At 42.2% G+C, this 13633-nt stretch overlaps 1 pseudogene; it reads left to right on the top strand.

The window, feature by feature from the left end:
• Nucleotides 1-13633, top strand: part of LOC127485381 (protein APCDD1 pseudogene) — a 140443-nt pseudogene that overhangs the window by 30804 nt on the left and 96006 nt on the right.

Genomic DNA, 13633 nt, shown 5'->3' on the forward strand with positions numbered 1-13633 from the left:
TAATTATTTGAAAGGCAGAGATACAGAGAGAGAAGGAAAGAGACTTTCCATCCTCTAGTTCACCCCTAGATGGCTGCAATGGCTGGGGTTTGGCCAGGCTGAAGTCCAGAGCCAGGAGCTTCATCCTGGTCTGCCATGTGGGTGCAGGGGCCCAAGTACCTGAGCTGTCTTCTGCTGCTTTTCCCAGGCCATTCACAGGAAACTGGATCAGAAGTGCAGCAGCCATGACTCAAACCATATGTGATGCAGACCCTACCATGTGGAGGCTTTACTTTTTATGCGAAAGCACCATCAGCTATTAATAACTTTTGTACAAGAAATACAAATAAAATGAGCATGAAGAGAAAATAATCACTCAGTTTGGGCCATCTAGGAAGCCAGAAAATAGTTTGATTAGGACAGTGTAACAAAGAGTTATTAAGTTATGATAGAAGAGTAACTCTCTTGTATAGAGAATTCCAATAGGTGTCCTAGGGCTCAGGAAGAGCACCTAAGGAAGTAAACATTTGTAGGGGTCCCACTCCCCAAGGATGGGCTTCAGAACTCACAGGTTGCTGTTGATCCTAGCAGACAGTGGACAAGTGTTTGTATGACTGAGTGCAGATTTGGTGCACTCTCACTGGGCTGAAGACAGCCATCTGAGGTCTGTCTCCCTCTCTCCTCAACTCTGTCTCCCTGCACACACCTCATGTGTGTTTTCCTTTGGTTTTTCTAAAAGATGTATTTGTTTGTTTGAAAGAGTTACATGGAGGGAGAAGGAGAGACAGAAAGAGACAGAAAGAGAGAGAGAGGGAGAGAGAGAAATAGAGAGAAAGGGTGAGAGGGTGAGAGAGAGGAAGGTTGAGAGAGGGAGAGAGAGGGAGAGAGAGAGGGAGAGGAAGATGAAGAGAGAGAGAGAGAGAGTCTTCCAGGCACTGGTTCGCTCCCCAGTTGGCTGCCATGGCCGGAGCTACACCAATGCAAAGCAAAGACCATGAGCCAGGATCCTGGTGATTTTTCTGGGTCTCCCACGTTGTTTGTTGCAGAAGCCCCAAAACTTGGGTCTTCTTCCACTGCTCTCTCAAGCTATAGCAGAGGGCTGGATCAGAATTGGAGCAGCCAGGACTTGAACCAGCATGCATATGGGATGCTGGTACTGCAGGCAGTGGCACTTTACCGGCTATGCCACAGCACCAGCCCCTTTCCTATGGGTTTTGATTCAGTCGTGTGTTTTGAGAAGTATTTTTTTTTTAAGAAACACGAATGGATTTAAGTATTTCAAACTCTCTCTGAGGTGGGTATTATTATTACGACCATGTATGTCACAGGTAATGGAAGATAAGTCTAAGGTGGCAAAGAGAAATCTCTGGTGACTGCTCTTCAGGCTTGGACTGTGGGACTTTGGACAAGTGAGGGAAAGCCCCTGTGTGCTTTATTTCCTCACTTGTGCAGGATGGTGGACAAAAGAGACAATGTGTAGTTGTGGTTCCTGGGTGTGGCTCAGACTGGGGCTGTCATGGTGTGCTAGAAATGTGGAGAGAGTGATAGAGAGGAGGCCAGGTGATGCTGGGAGGGTGTGAAGGGATCAAAGATGACTTGGGGAGTCAACAGTACAGGGTTGAACTCTGGGAATTAGCAGAGTCCAGGGCTCAGTGGGGGAAGCTCTACATCAGAGGAGGGGTGGCCCTGGCCTCTTTCTCCACCCCTAACTCATACTTGGCCTGCATTTCCCATCTCATCACTCAGCCTGGCCAGAGTGGGCACTAGGGAGAGCATGGCATGGGGGTAGACCCAGTTCATGCTCTCACAAGTGGGTTTGCTGGGTTCACCCTCTGTCTCAGGTGGGGCCTGGGGCAAAGCCTGGTCACAAGGCCTGGCAAGCAGACTCCTTCAGAGTGGCTTTGCTTTGGAGGTGACCCGGAGGTTCTCAGTAATGACTTCCATAGGTTCAACTCAGACACCTGATCCTGTGAGTGGGGCTGACTCAGGCAGATATAGGGGGAGTTTGCAGGATGCAATAATCATCTGTGGATAAATAGTATTTTCTTGAGTCTCTTGGTTCTTTGTGACCTGATTAGAAAATGTCATCACCTGTGTCCTCCTGGGGGAATGTTGTCCACATGTATGTGGGACACTACCCACTGTGTCTATGTTTTATAATGTCTGTATAGTACACTTGTTTTTATTTTTAACTTTTATTTAATGAATATTAATTTCCAAAGTACAGCTTATGGATTACAATGGCTTCCCCCACATAACGTCCCTCCCACCCGCAACCCTCCCCTCTCCCACTCCCTCTCCCCTTCCATTCACATCAAGATTCATTTTCGATTCTCTTTATATACAGAAGATCAGTTTAGCATACATTAAGTAAAGATTTCAACAATTTGCTCCCACACAGAAACATAAAGTGAAAAATAATAGATGATTTTTTGAATGATGATGAAATCAGATCAGACCTATTGTCATGTTTAATCCCAGTGAGAGTCAAGTTGGGAATTGATAATTTCTTCTTTTTTTTTTTTTTACAGAAGATCAGTTTAGTATACATTAAGTAAAGATTTAAACAGTTTGCACCCCCATAGAAACACAAAGTGAAATATACTGTTTGAGTACTCGTTATAGCATTAAGTCTCAATGTACAGCACATTAAGGACAGAGATCCTACATGAGGAGCGAGTGCACAGTGACTCCTGTTGTTGACTTTACAAATTGACACTCCTGTTTATGGCATCAGTAATCTCCCCATGCTCCAGTCATGAGTTTCCAAGGCTATGGAAGCCTTTTGAGTTCTCCGACTCTTATCTTGTTTAGACAAGGTCATAGTCAAAGTGGAGGTTCTCTCCTCCCTTCAGAGAAAGGTACCTCCTTCTTTGAAGACCTGTTCTTTCCACTGGGATCTCACTCACAGAGATCTTTCATTTAGGTTTTTTTTTTGCCATAGTGTCTTGGCTTTCCATGCCTGAAATGCTCTCATGGGCTTTTCAGCCAGATCAGAATGCCTTTAGGGCTGATTCTGAGGCCAGAGTGCTGTTTAGGACATCTGTCATTCTATGAGTCTGCTGAGTATCTCGCTTCCCATGTTGGATCGCTCTCCCTTTTATTTATTCTATCGGTTAGTATTAGGAGGTACTAGACTTGTTTATGTGATCCCTTTGACTCTTAGTCCTTTCATTATGATCAATTGTGAACTGAAATTGATCACTTGGACTGGTGAGATGGCATTGGCACATGCCACCTTGATGGGATTGAATTGGAGTCCCCTGGTATGTTTCTAACTCTACCATTTGGGGCAAGTCAGCTTGAGCATGTCCCAAATTGTACATCTCTTCCCTCTCTTATTCCCACTCTTATGTTTAACAGGGATCACATTTCAGTTAATTTTCAACACTTAAGAATAACTGTGTATTAATTACAGAATTAAACCAGTCATATTAAGTAGAGCAGACAAAAAAAATACTAAGAGGGATAATGTATTAAGTTGTTCATTAACAGTCAGGGCTATGCTGATCAAGTCACCATTTCTCATAGTGTCCATTTCACTTCAACAGGTTTCCTTTTTGGTGTTCAGTCAGTTGTCACCAATCAGGGAGAACATATGGTATGTGTCCCTTTGGACTGGCTTATTTCACTCAGCATGATGTGTTCCAGTTTCCTCCATTTTGTTGCAAATGACTGGATTTCATTGTTTCTTACTGCGGTATAGTATTCTAAAGAGTACATATCCCATAATTTCTTTATCCAGTCTACCATTGATGGGCATTTTGGTTGGAGGCAAGATAGCGGAATAGTGAGGGCGTGCAACGATAGTCCGGGTAAATTTAGTTTAATAAAAGCAGAGTTACAGTAGCCTCAGACAAAGGATCAGGAAAAAATTGCAGAGGAAACTCTTTCGGAGCTATTTGCTGTGACCCAAAGGACCTACTGGGAGAGCAGGGTCGTCCACCACGCGGAAGCTGAACTGCGGGAGCCGCAGAGTCTGAGTGCCAGTGTGGGAAGGGGAGTCTATGTGACAAAGACACCAGCGGGGAGAGGAGGGATGCTAAGGGCTCTGAGTCCACACATTGGCGCTGGAATCGAAGCCTTGCAGTATTACTTACCTCCTGAACAAAAAATAAAATAAAATAAATAAATGAATAAATAAAGAGAGATTTACCACGTATAACCTGAGGGTGTCACCTTTAAACACCCTTAACCAGGAAGAACCAAGCAGAGCTCTCAGGCCACACCCATCTCAAGCCTCCAAGGCTCCTCCAACAGCAGGCAGTCCACTTAACACGGACATAGTATAATAATAATAAAAAAAACCTCACAGTGAGGGAAACAGAATTAACCATGCCAAGCAATAAACACAGAAATCGAGAGAACAAGCTCAACGATGACATTATGATGCCTCCAAATAAACAAAACACCCCAAACCAAGATTATGAAGATGATGAGATAGAAGAAATGCAAGATACGGATTTCAAAAAATTTATGATAAGAACATTTAGAAGTTTTCAAAAGCAAATCCTTGAACTACAGAAATCCTTATTGGACAGGATTGAAAATCTCTCTCGTGAAAATGAAATTTTAAGGAAGAATCAAAATGAAACGCAGAAACTAGTAGAGCAGGAAAGTGTGATAGTGAAGAGAAATCAAAATGAAATGAAGAGCTCAATAGATCAAATGACAAACACATTAGAGAGCCTTAAAAACAGAATGGGTGAAGCAGAAGAGAGAATATCGGACTTAGAAGACAGAGAACAGGAAAGGATACAGTCAAACCAAAGAAAAGAAGAGGAAATTAGAAATCTAAAAATTATTGTTGGGAATCTACAGGATACTATTAAAAAAACCAACATTCGGGTTCTAGGAGTTCCTGAAGGCATGGAGAGAGAGAAAGGATTAGAAGGCCTTTTTAGTGAGATACTAGCAGGGAACTTTCCAGGTTTGGAGAAGGACAGAGACATCCTAGTACAGGAAGCTCATAGAAGCCCCAATAAACATGACCAAAAGAGATCCTCACCACAACACGTTGTAATTAAACTCACCACAGTGAAACATAAAGCAAAGATCCTAAAATTTGCAAGAGAGAAATGTCAGGTTACTCTCAGAGGATCTCCAATCAGACTCACAGCAGACGTCTCATCAGAAACACTACAGGCTAGGAGGGAATGGCGAGACATAGCACAGGTGCTAAGAGAGAAAAATTTCCAGCCCAGAATATTATATCCTTCTAAGCTCTCATTTGTGAATGAAGGTGAAATAAAGACCTTTCATAGCAAACAGAAATTGAAAGACTTTGCCGCCACTCGTCCGGCCCTGCAAAAGATACTTAGAGATGTGCTACACTCAGAAACACAGAAACACGGCCATCAATATGAAAGAAGGGAAAGGAAGAACACCTACCAGTAAAAGAGCATGGGAAGCTGAAAGCATATACTCAAAAATATCTCTGGGAAAATGGCAGGGCAAAGTCACTATGTATCAATAGTCACATTAAACGTGAATGGCCTGAACTGTCCAGTTAAAAGACACAGACTGGCTGATTGGCTTAAGGAACACAACCCAACTATTTGTTGCCTACAAGAAACACATCTCTCTAACAAAGAGGCATGCAGACTGAAAGTGAAAGGTTGGAAAAAGATATTCCATGCCAACAGAAACCAAAAAAAAGCAGGTGTAGCCATATTAATATCAGACAAAATAAACTTTAATACAAAAACTGTTAAGAGAGACAAAGAGGGGCACTATATAATGATTAAGGGTTCAATTCAACAGGAAGATGTAACTATTATAAATGTATATGCACCTAATTACAGGGCACCGGTCTATTTAAAAGATATGTTAAGGGACTTAAAGGGAGACTTAGATTCCAATACAACAGAAAGGTACCAAATAAATGAGCTTTCAGCGCATCTCAAGGACCTAGAAAATTTGCAGCAAACCAGACCCAAACCTAGTAGGAGAAGAGAAATAATTAAAATCAGAGAAGAAATTAACAGGATTGAATCCAAAAAAACATTACAAAAAATCAGCCAAGCGAAGAGCTGGTTTTCTGAAAAAATAAACAAAATTGACACCCCATTGGCCCAACTAACTAAAAAAAGAAGTGAAAAGACCCAAATCAATAAAATCAGAGATGTATAGTACACTTGTGCAGTGCACTGTGATGTGTCCCAAGAGGTGCATAGTGATGGATTTAGTGATAGCAGTGGTCAAGTGATGCCAGTGTCGGTAATACAGTGACCCAGAGATACACCAAGAGATACAGTCATATCTGGTGATATGTCAATATACAGTGACATACAATAGAGACATACAGAGACAGGTAGAGTGGTATAGAGTGTCAGAGCAGTATTTAGTGACAGATGGTGATGTACAGTGACAAATATAGGTGTATAGTGATATATAGTGAGAGATACAGTAATACATAGGGCAGATATGGTGATGCATAGTGGCAGATATAGTGATGTGTAGTGATATAGTGATACATAAGGACAGATACGGTGATACACAGTGACAGTGATACATAGAGACAGAGTGATATATAGTGAAATCAAATGTATGGTGGCAGATATGGTGATAAACAGATATGGCCAATATAGCCCTATACTGACATATTGTGATAGTGATATACAGTAGTTGGTGGAGTACAGTGTGGAAGATGTTGATACAGTAGTGTGGTGCCACAGTGATATTTTAGAGTGACATAGTAAAAGACACAGATATCGGTGTATCCATGGGTGACATGTGAGTGTTGGTGTGTGGTGTTTTGTGCACAACATTCCTTGTTGCTCTGTTCTTGCACGTTTTGGCAGAGAGTTGTCTTACACCTGAGAGTATCCATCAGGAATAAGGATTGGCTGTCTTTGGGGATGACTAATTCTCTAAGGTCTCAGGATTCATGAATATGCACACCACTTGCTGCATTGTGAAGTCTCCTCAGGGCTGGCGTTTGGGACAGTAGTTGCACTGCCACTTGGGACACCCACGTCCTGTATCATAGTGCCTAGATTTGATTCCTGACTCTGCTTTTGATTCCAGCTTCCAGCTACTGTGACTGCTGGGAGGCTGCAGGTCATGGTGCAACTGCCAGGGTCCCTGACACCCTTGTGGAAGACCTGGATTCAGTTCCTGGGTCCTGGAATCACTCTGCCCCATCTCTTCCTGAGGTGAGCTTTTAGGGAGTGAACCAGCTGAAGAGAAATCTCTCTCACTCTTGTCACTCTGCCTTTAAAACAAATAATTTAAATTTTGAATTTATTTTAGTTTCATTGTTGACATTTCTAAAGTATAGGCAAAAGGGAATCTCATATTTAAAAATAGTGCAAAGCTGGGGCTGGCTTTGTGGCACAGCAGGGAAAGCCACCACCTGCAATGCCAGAATCCCATATGGGGGTTGGTTTATGCCCTCCCAGCTGCTCCACTTCCAATCCAGCTCCCTGCTTATGGCCTGGGAAAAGCAGTGGAAGATGGCCCAAGTGCTAGGGCCTCTGCCACCCACATCAGGGACATGGATGAACTCCTGGATCCCGATTTCAACCTAGCACAGTCCTGGCCATTGTTGCCATCTAGGGAGTGAACCAGTGGGTTTAAGATAGATCTCTCTCTCCCCTATCACTCCATACCCCTTAACTGTGGGAATTCTCTCTCACCCTGTCTCTGTCTGTTTCCTCTCTCTCTCTCTGTCATCACCCTGGTTTAAAACAAATAACATAAATAGAAAACTTAAAATCCATTCTTTATGTACATTTACAAAGCATAGGCAAAATGGATAATCATATTTAAAGTATGTGCATAGTGGCCATGGGGCCCTGTGGACTGTGGAGGTGACACCTCCAGGGCAGAGCACTGAGAACTTTGGTGGGTGACACGGGGAACTTGCCCTGGACCTGTGATGTGGAGGTCACTGAAAATGTGTCAGCGTCCCAGGGGTGGGAAGTTGAACAACCCTGGATGAGTCATTCAAGCCCGTTGTGTCCCAGAAGTTCTTTGCCTCTGGGTACATCATGCGATGTCTCTGGGATGGGCTTGGAGGGGATGACCTTCTGTGGGACCGGAGCCTGGAAGCAGTGCATCTCCCTGCATTTCTTGTTCTCTTTCTTCCTAGAAACATTTACAACTGTGGAGTATGGAGCTCTTGGAATGAAAGAGAATGTGTTGATAGTGTTAGCCTAACCCGTGGCGTGGGGCCTGTTGCATGGCTGAGTGACAGGGGGAAAGTCTCTGTGAGGCTGTGATGTGTGTGAGCTGCCCCCTTTCTTACCATCATCCTTGGCGTAAGGATCAAGTTAATGTCACAGTTCCCCACGTGCATTCCATTGTCTCAAGGAGTCAGCAAGTTGTCTAGAAAAACACTTTTTCCCCCTATAATCCCATGTCTTCAGTGGAGTATAAATCTTTTCCAGGAATAGGTGGTGTGGAGGGATCTGCATGCATCTCAGTTTTTGCTGTGGTTTATAGCAAATGCTGTATGATGTCTGTTTCCTTTCCATTTAAGTGGCTCCTGTTAACGTCAGTAATTAGAGAATTTTTTTTTGTTGAAGTGTCCCATGAGTTGTTTGCTAAAGGGTGAGGTACAATAAAACTGTGTGACTTTTGAGATGAAAAATTTCAGTGTCACTTGTCAGTTATTTAAGAAAATTATAAGGTATTCAGCCATAACTCATGTCAACAGCTTCAGGTGGTCACTGACATCATTACATGAGAGTGCTAATTGTTAAATTAACAACAGGAAACACTGTACACTAACTCTCATGCAGGTCTGCTGTCCTCAATGAGTTGAATTATGAGAGTTAACTGTAAAACTACTTCTTCAATAGTTTGTGTCTGTGTGTTTGTGTGTGTACATGCAAATTGTTGAAATCTTTTACTTAGCAGAGTATTGGTCTTCTATGTACAAAGTTAATTGAAAATGAATCTTAATGGGGAATGGGATTGGGAAGTGGAGTGGGAGGAACGGGAAACGTGGGAGTGTTGGTGGTAGGATTGGAATTAGGTGGTAAGAATAACTATGTTCCTAAAGTTGTATATTTGAAACTTGTATTCCTTTAAAAAAAGTAAATAAAGTTTTTTAAGGAAGTATTCAGCCATGCAGGAGCCAGAAAAAAATATACACAGAGTAATCTTGAGGTGCTCCCATACTTGCTCTGGGATCTGATTAGTCATGAGAGTGTATTCTGTGTAGATTGACTTATTATATTTTCAACTGGGCTGTGTCCAGTTAGTAGCTCAGATCAGAGCTTAATCCAGATCTCCCACATGGGTGTCAGGCACCTAACTACCTGACCATCCCTCACACTCTCCTATGACCCACACTAACTTTTTTTTTTATTAAGTTTATTGATTTATTTGAAAGAGTTGCAGGGTGGTGGAAAGAGAGGGGGAGAGACAGAGAGTTCTTCCATCAGCTGGTTTTGAGAGTTAGATTGAATCTCTTGGTTCAGAACTGATGAAACCATAGTGGGCCATTAATGTCCTGTGATAATTTGGCCATCAACCAATATTCCAGGGCAGGAGGCAGGAGCATGTCCCTGACATTGGCATGTGAGCCTATTTGTTCAGTGGTAACCCTCCATGGTTGGAATGATTAGAGGGGAAAAACTGCACTTTATATAATGTGAATGGGTACTAGTTGGAGTTTTTGAAGCTTTTGCCTTGCTTTAATTTGATATGAGTGACAGAGAGAGAGATGGTGGCACAGAGCTCCCATCTACTGCTTCATCCCCGAATGACACCTAAATGCATGCTGTGGACAGGGAACACAAGTGAGGGCCTGGGAAAAGTGAAAAATTCTGTTTGAGTACTAGTTATAGCATGAAATCACAATTTACATCACATTAGGGACAGAGATCCTACATGTGGAGTAAGTGCACAGTGACTCCTGTTGTTGACTTAGCAAATTGACACGCTTGTTTATGGCATCAGTAATCACCCTAGGCTCTTTGTCGCTCCCCCACTTTCACGGAGGAAGAACACCAGACACTGTTTTCTTTCCCCTGTCCTTCCCGGATTTGCTGCCACTCCCCTGCCTCTGCGGAGGAGCGGCATCCCCACCGCTCACCCGCTTTCGTGGAGGAGCGGCAACAATGAGCTCTCCGACCAACTCTCAGGGGGCCGCACATGTTGTCTCTCTCCCCCTTTTATAGTCCTCTCCCACCAATCCATGCTCCGCTGCCCACGTACTGAGCATGCCACTTTCCTCCAATTAGAGGTTGTGTCAGGAATCAGCTAATTGACAAAGCAGCTGTGTAAGATTTGTTTGCTCCCTCTCAGTGCCATATGGTGGGAGATCAGATGCATAGAGTTAGTTTCAGTCCACAGTCTCAGTACTTTTTTTTTTTAACTTTTATTTAATGAATATACGTTTCCAAAGTACGAATAATGGATTACTATGGCTTCCCCCTCATACCGTCCCTCCCACCCACAACCCTCCCCTTTCCCACTCCCTCTCCCCTTCCATTCACATCAAAATTCATTTTCGATTATCTTAATATACAGAAGATCAGCTTAGTATACATTAAGTAAGGATTTCAACAGTTTGCTCCCACACAGAAACATAAAGTGAAAAATAATAGATGATTTTTTTTAATGATGATGAAATCAGATCAGACCTATTGTCATGTTTAATCCCAGTGAGAGTCAAGTTGGGAGTTGATAGTTTCTTTTCTTTTCTTTTTTTTTTTTTTTTAACAGAGGATCAGTTTAGTATGCATTAAGTAAAGATTTCAACAGTTTGCACCCCCATAGAAACACAAAGTGAAATATATTATTTGAGTACTCGTTATAGCATTAAATCTCAATGCACAGCACATTAAGGACAGAGATCCTACATGAGGAGTAAGTGCACAGTGACTCCTGTTGTTGACTTTACCAATTGACTCTCCTGTCTATGGCATCAGTAATCTCCCTATGCTCCAGTCATGAGTTTCCAAGGCTATGGAAGCCCCTTGAGTTCTCCGACTCTTATCTTGTTTAGACAAGGTCATAGTCAAAGTGGAGGTTCTCTCCTCCCTTCAGAGAAAGGTACCTCCTTCTTACTTGTCTCCCGGGCGCCCCGCCATGTTGTGGGAGATGGACCCTGCTCCCCACAGCTCTTGTCATGAGTTGCCATAGCTATGGAATCCTTTTGAGTTCACCGACTCTTATCATATTTAGACAAGGTCATAGTCAAAGTGGAAGTTCTCTCCTTTCTTCAGAGGAAGGTACCTCCATCTTTGATGACCCGTTCTTTCTACTGGGATCTCACTTGCAGAGATCTTTCATTTAGGTCCTTTTTTTGCCAGAGTGTCTTGGCTTTCCATGCCTGAAATACTCTCATGGGCTTTTCAGCTGGATCCAAATGCCTTAAGGGCTGATTCTGGGGCCAGAGAGCTGTTTAGGACATCATCATTCTATGAGTCTGCATTGTATCCCGCTTCCCATGTTGGTTCATTCTTTCCTTTTTGTTCTATTGGTTAGTATTTTCAGACACTAGTCTTGTTTATGTGATCCCTTTGGTTCTTAGTCCTATCATTCTGATCAACTGTGAACAGAAATTGATCAAATGGACTAGTGGGATGGCATTGGTACATGCAACCTTGATGGGGTTGAATTGGAACCCCTTGGTATGTTTCTAACTCTACCGTTTGGGGCAAGTCAGCTTGAGTATGTCCCAAATTGTACATCTCTTCCCTCTCTTATTCCCACTGTTATATTTAACAGGGATCACCTTTCAGTTAAGTTTCAACACTTAAGAATAACTGTGTAATGATTACAGAATTAAAACAATAGTATAAGGTAGAACAGACAAAAAATACTAAGAGGGATAATGTATTAAGTTGTTCATCAACAGTCAGGGAAAGGGCTGATCAAGTCACTGTTTCTCATTGTGTCCATTTCACTTTAACAGGTTTCCTTTTTGGTGCTCGGTTAGTTGTCACCAATCAGGGAGAACATAAGATATCTGTCCCTTTGGGACAGGCTTATTTCACTCAGCATAGTGTTTTCCAGATTCCTCCATTTTGTTACAAGTGACCGGATTTCACTGTTTTTGACTGCTGTATAGTATTCTATAGAGTACATGTCCCATAATTTCTTTATCCAGTCTACCGTTGATGGGCATTTAGGTTGATTCCAGGTCATAGCTATTGTGAATTGAGCTGCAATAAACATTAAGGTGCAGACCGCTTTTTTCTTTGAAAATTTAATTTCCTTTGGGTAAATTCCAAGGAGTGGGATGGCTGGGATGAATGGTAGGGTTATATTCAGGTTTCTGAGGAATCTCCAGACTGACTTCCATAGTGGCATAATCAGTTTGCACTCTCACCAACAGTGGGTTAGTGCCCCTTTTTCCCCACATCCTCACCAGCATCTCTTGGTGGTGGATTTCTGAATGTGAGCCATTCTCACCGGGGTGAGGTGAAACCTCATTGTGGTTTTGATTTGCATTTCCCTGATGGCTTAGTGATCATGAACATTTTTTCATGTGCCTGTTGGCCATTTGGATTTCCTCCTTTGCAAAATGTCTATTGAGGTCCTTGGCCCATCTCTTAAGTGGGTTGCTTGTTTTGTTGTTGTGGAGTTTCTTGATCTCTTTGTAGATTCTGGTTATCAACCCTTTATCTGTTGCATAGTTTGCAAATATTTTTCCCATTCTGTCGGTTCCCTCTTCACTCTCCTGACTGTTTCTTTTGCAGTACAGAAACTTCTCAACTTGATGCAATCCCACATGTTAATTTTGGCTTTGACTGCCTGTGCCTCCAGGGTCTTTTCCAGGAAGTCTTTGCCTTGACAATATCTTGCAGGGTTTCTCCAATGTTCTCTAATAATTTGATGGTGTCAGGTTGTCGATTTAGGACTTTAATCCATGTTGAGTGGATTTTTGTGTATGGTGTAAGGTAGGGGTCTTGCTTCATGCTTCTGCATGTGGAAATCCAGTTCTCCCAGCACCATTTATTGAATAGACTGTCCTTTCTCCAGGAAATGGTTTTAGATCCTTGATCAAATATAAGTTGGCTGTAGATGTTTGGGTTGATTTCTGGTGTTTCTATTCTGTTCCATTGGTCTATCCATCTGTTTCTGTACCAGTACCATGCTTTTTTGATTACAACTGCCCTGTAGTATGTCCTGAAATCTGGTATTGTGATGCCTCTGGCTTTGTTTTTGTTGTACAAGATTGCTTTAGCCATTTGAGGTCTCCTGCATCTCCATATGAATTTCAGTATCATTTTTTCCAGATCTGAGAAGAATGTCTTTGGTATCTTGATTGGGATTGCATTGAATCTATAAATTGCTTTTGGGAGAATGGACATTTTAATGATGTTGATTATTCCAGTCCATGGCTATGGAAGATTTTTCCATTTTTTGGTACCCTCTTCTATTTCTTCTTTAAGATTTTGTAATTCTCATCGTAGAGATCTTTAACATCCTTGGTTAAGTTTATTCCAAGGTATTTGATTGTTTTTGTAGCTATTGTGAATGGGATTCATCTCAGAATTTCTTTCTCAACTGTGGCATTGCCTGTGTATACAAAGGCTGTTGATTTTTGTGCATTGATTTTATATCCTGCTACTTTGCCAAACTCTTGTATGAGTTCCAATAGTCTCTTAGTAGAGTTCTTTGGATCCTCTAAGTAAAGAATCATATCATCTTCAAAGAGGGATAGTTTGACTTCTTCCTTCCCAATTTG

The sequence above is a fragment of the Oryctolagus cuniculus genome, chromosome 21 (genome assembly GCF_964237555.1).
Source record: "Oryctolagus cuniculus chromosome 21, mOryCun1.1, whole genome shotgun sequence".
Lineage (NCBI taxonomy): Eukaryota > Metazoa > Chordata > Mammalia > Lagomorpha > Leporidae > Oryctolagus > Oryctolagus cuniculus.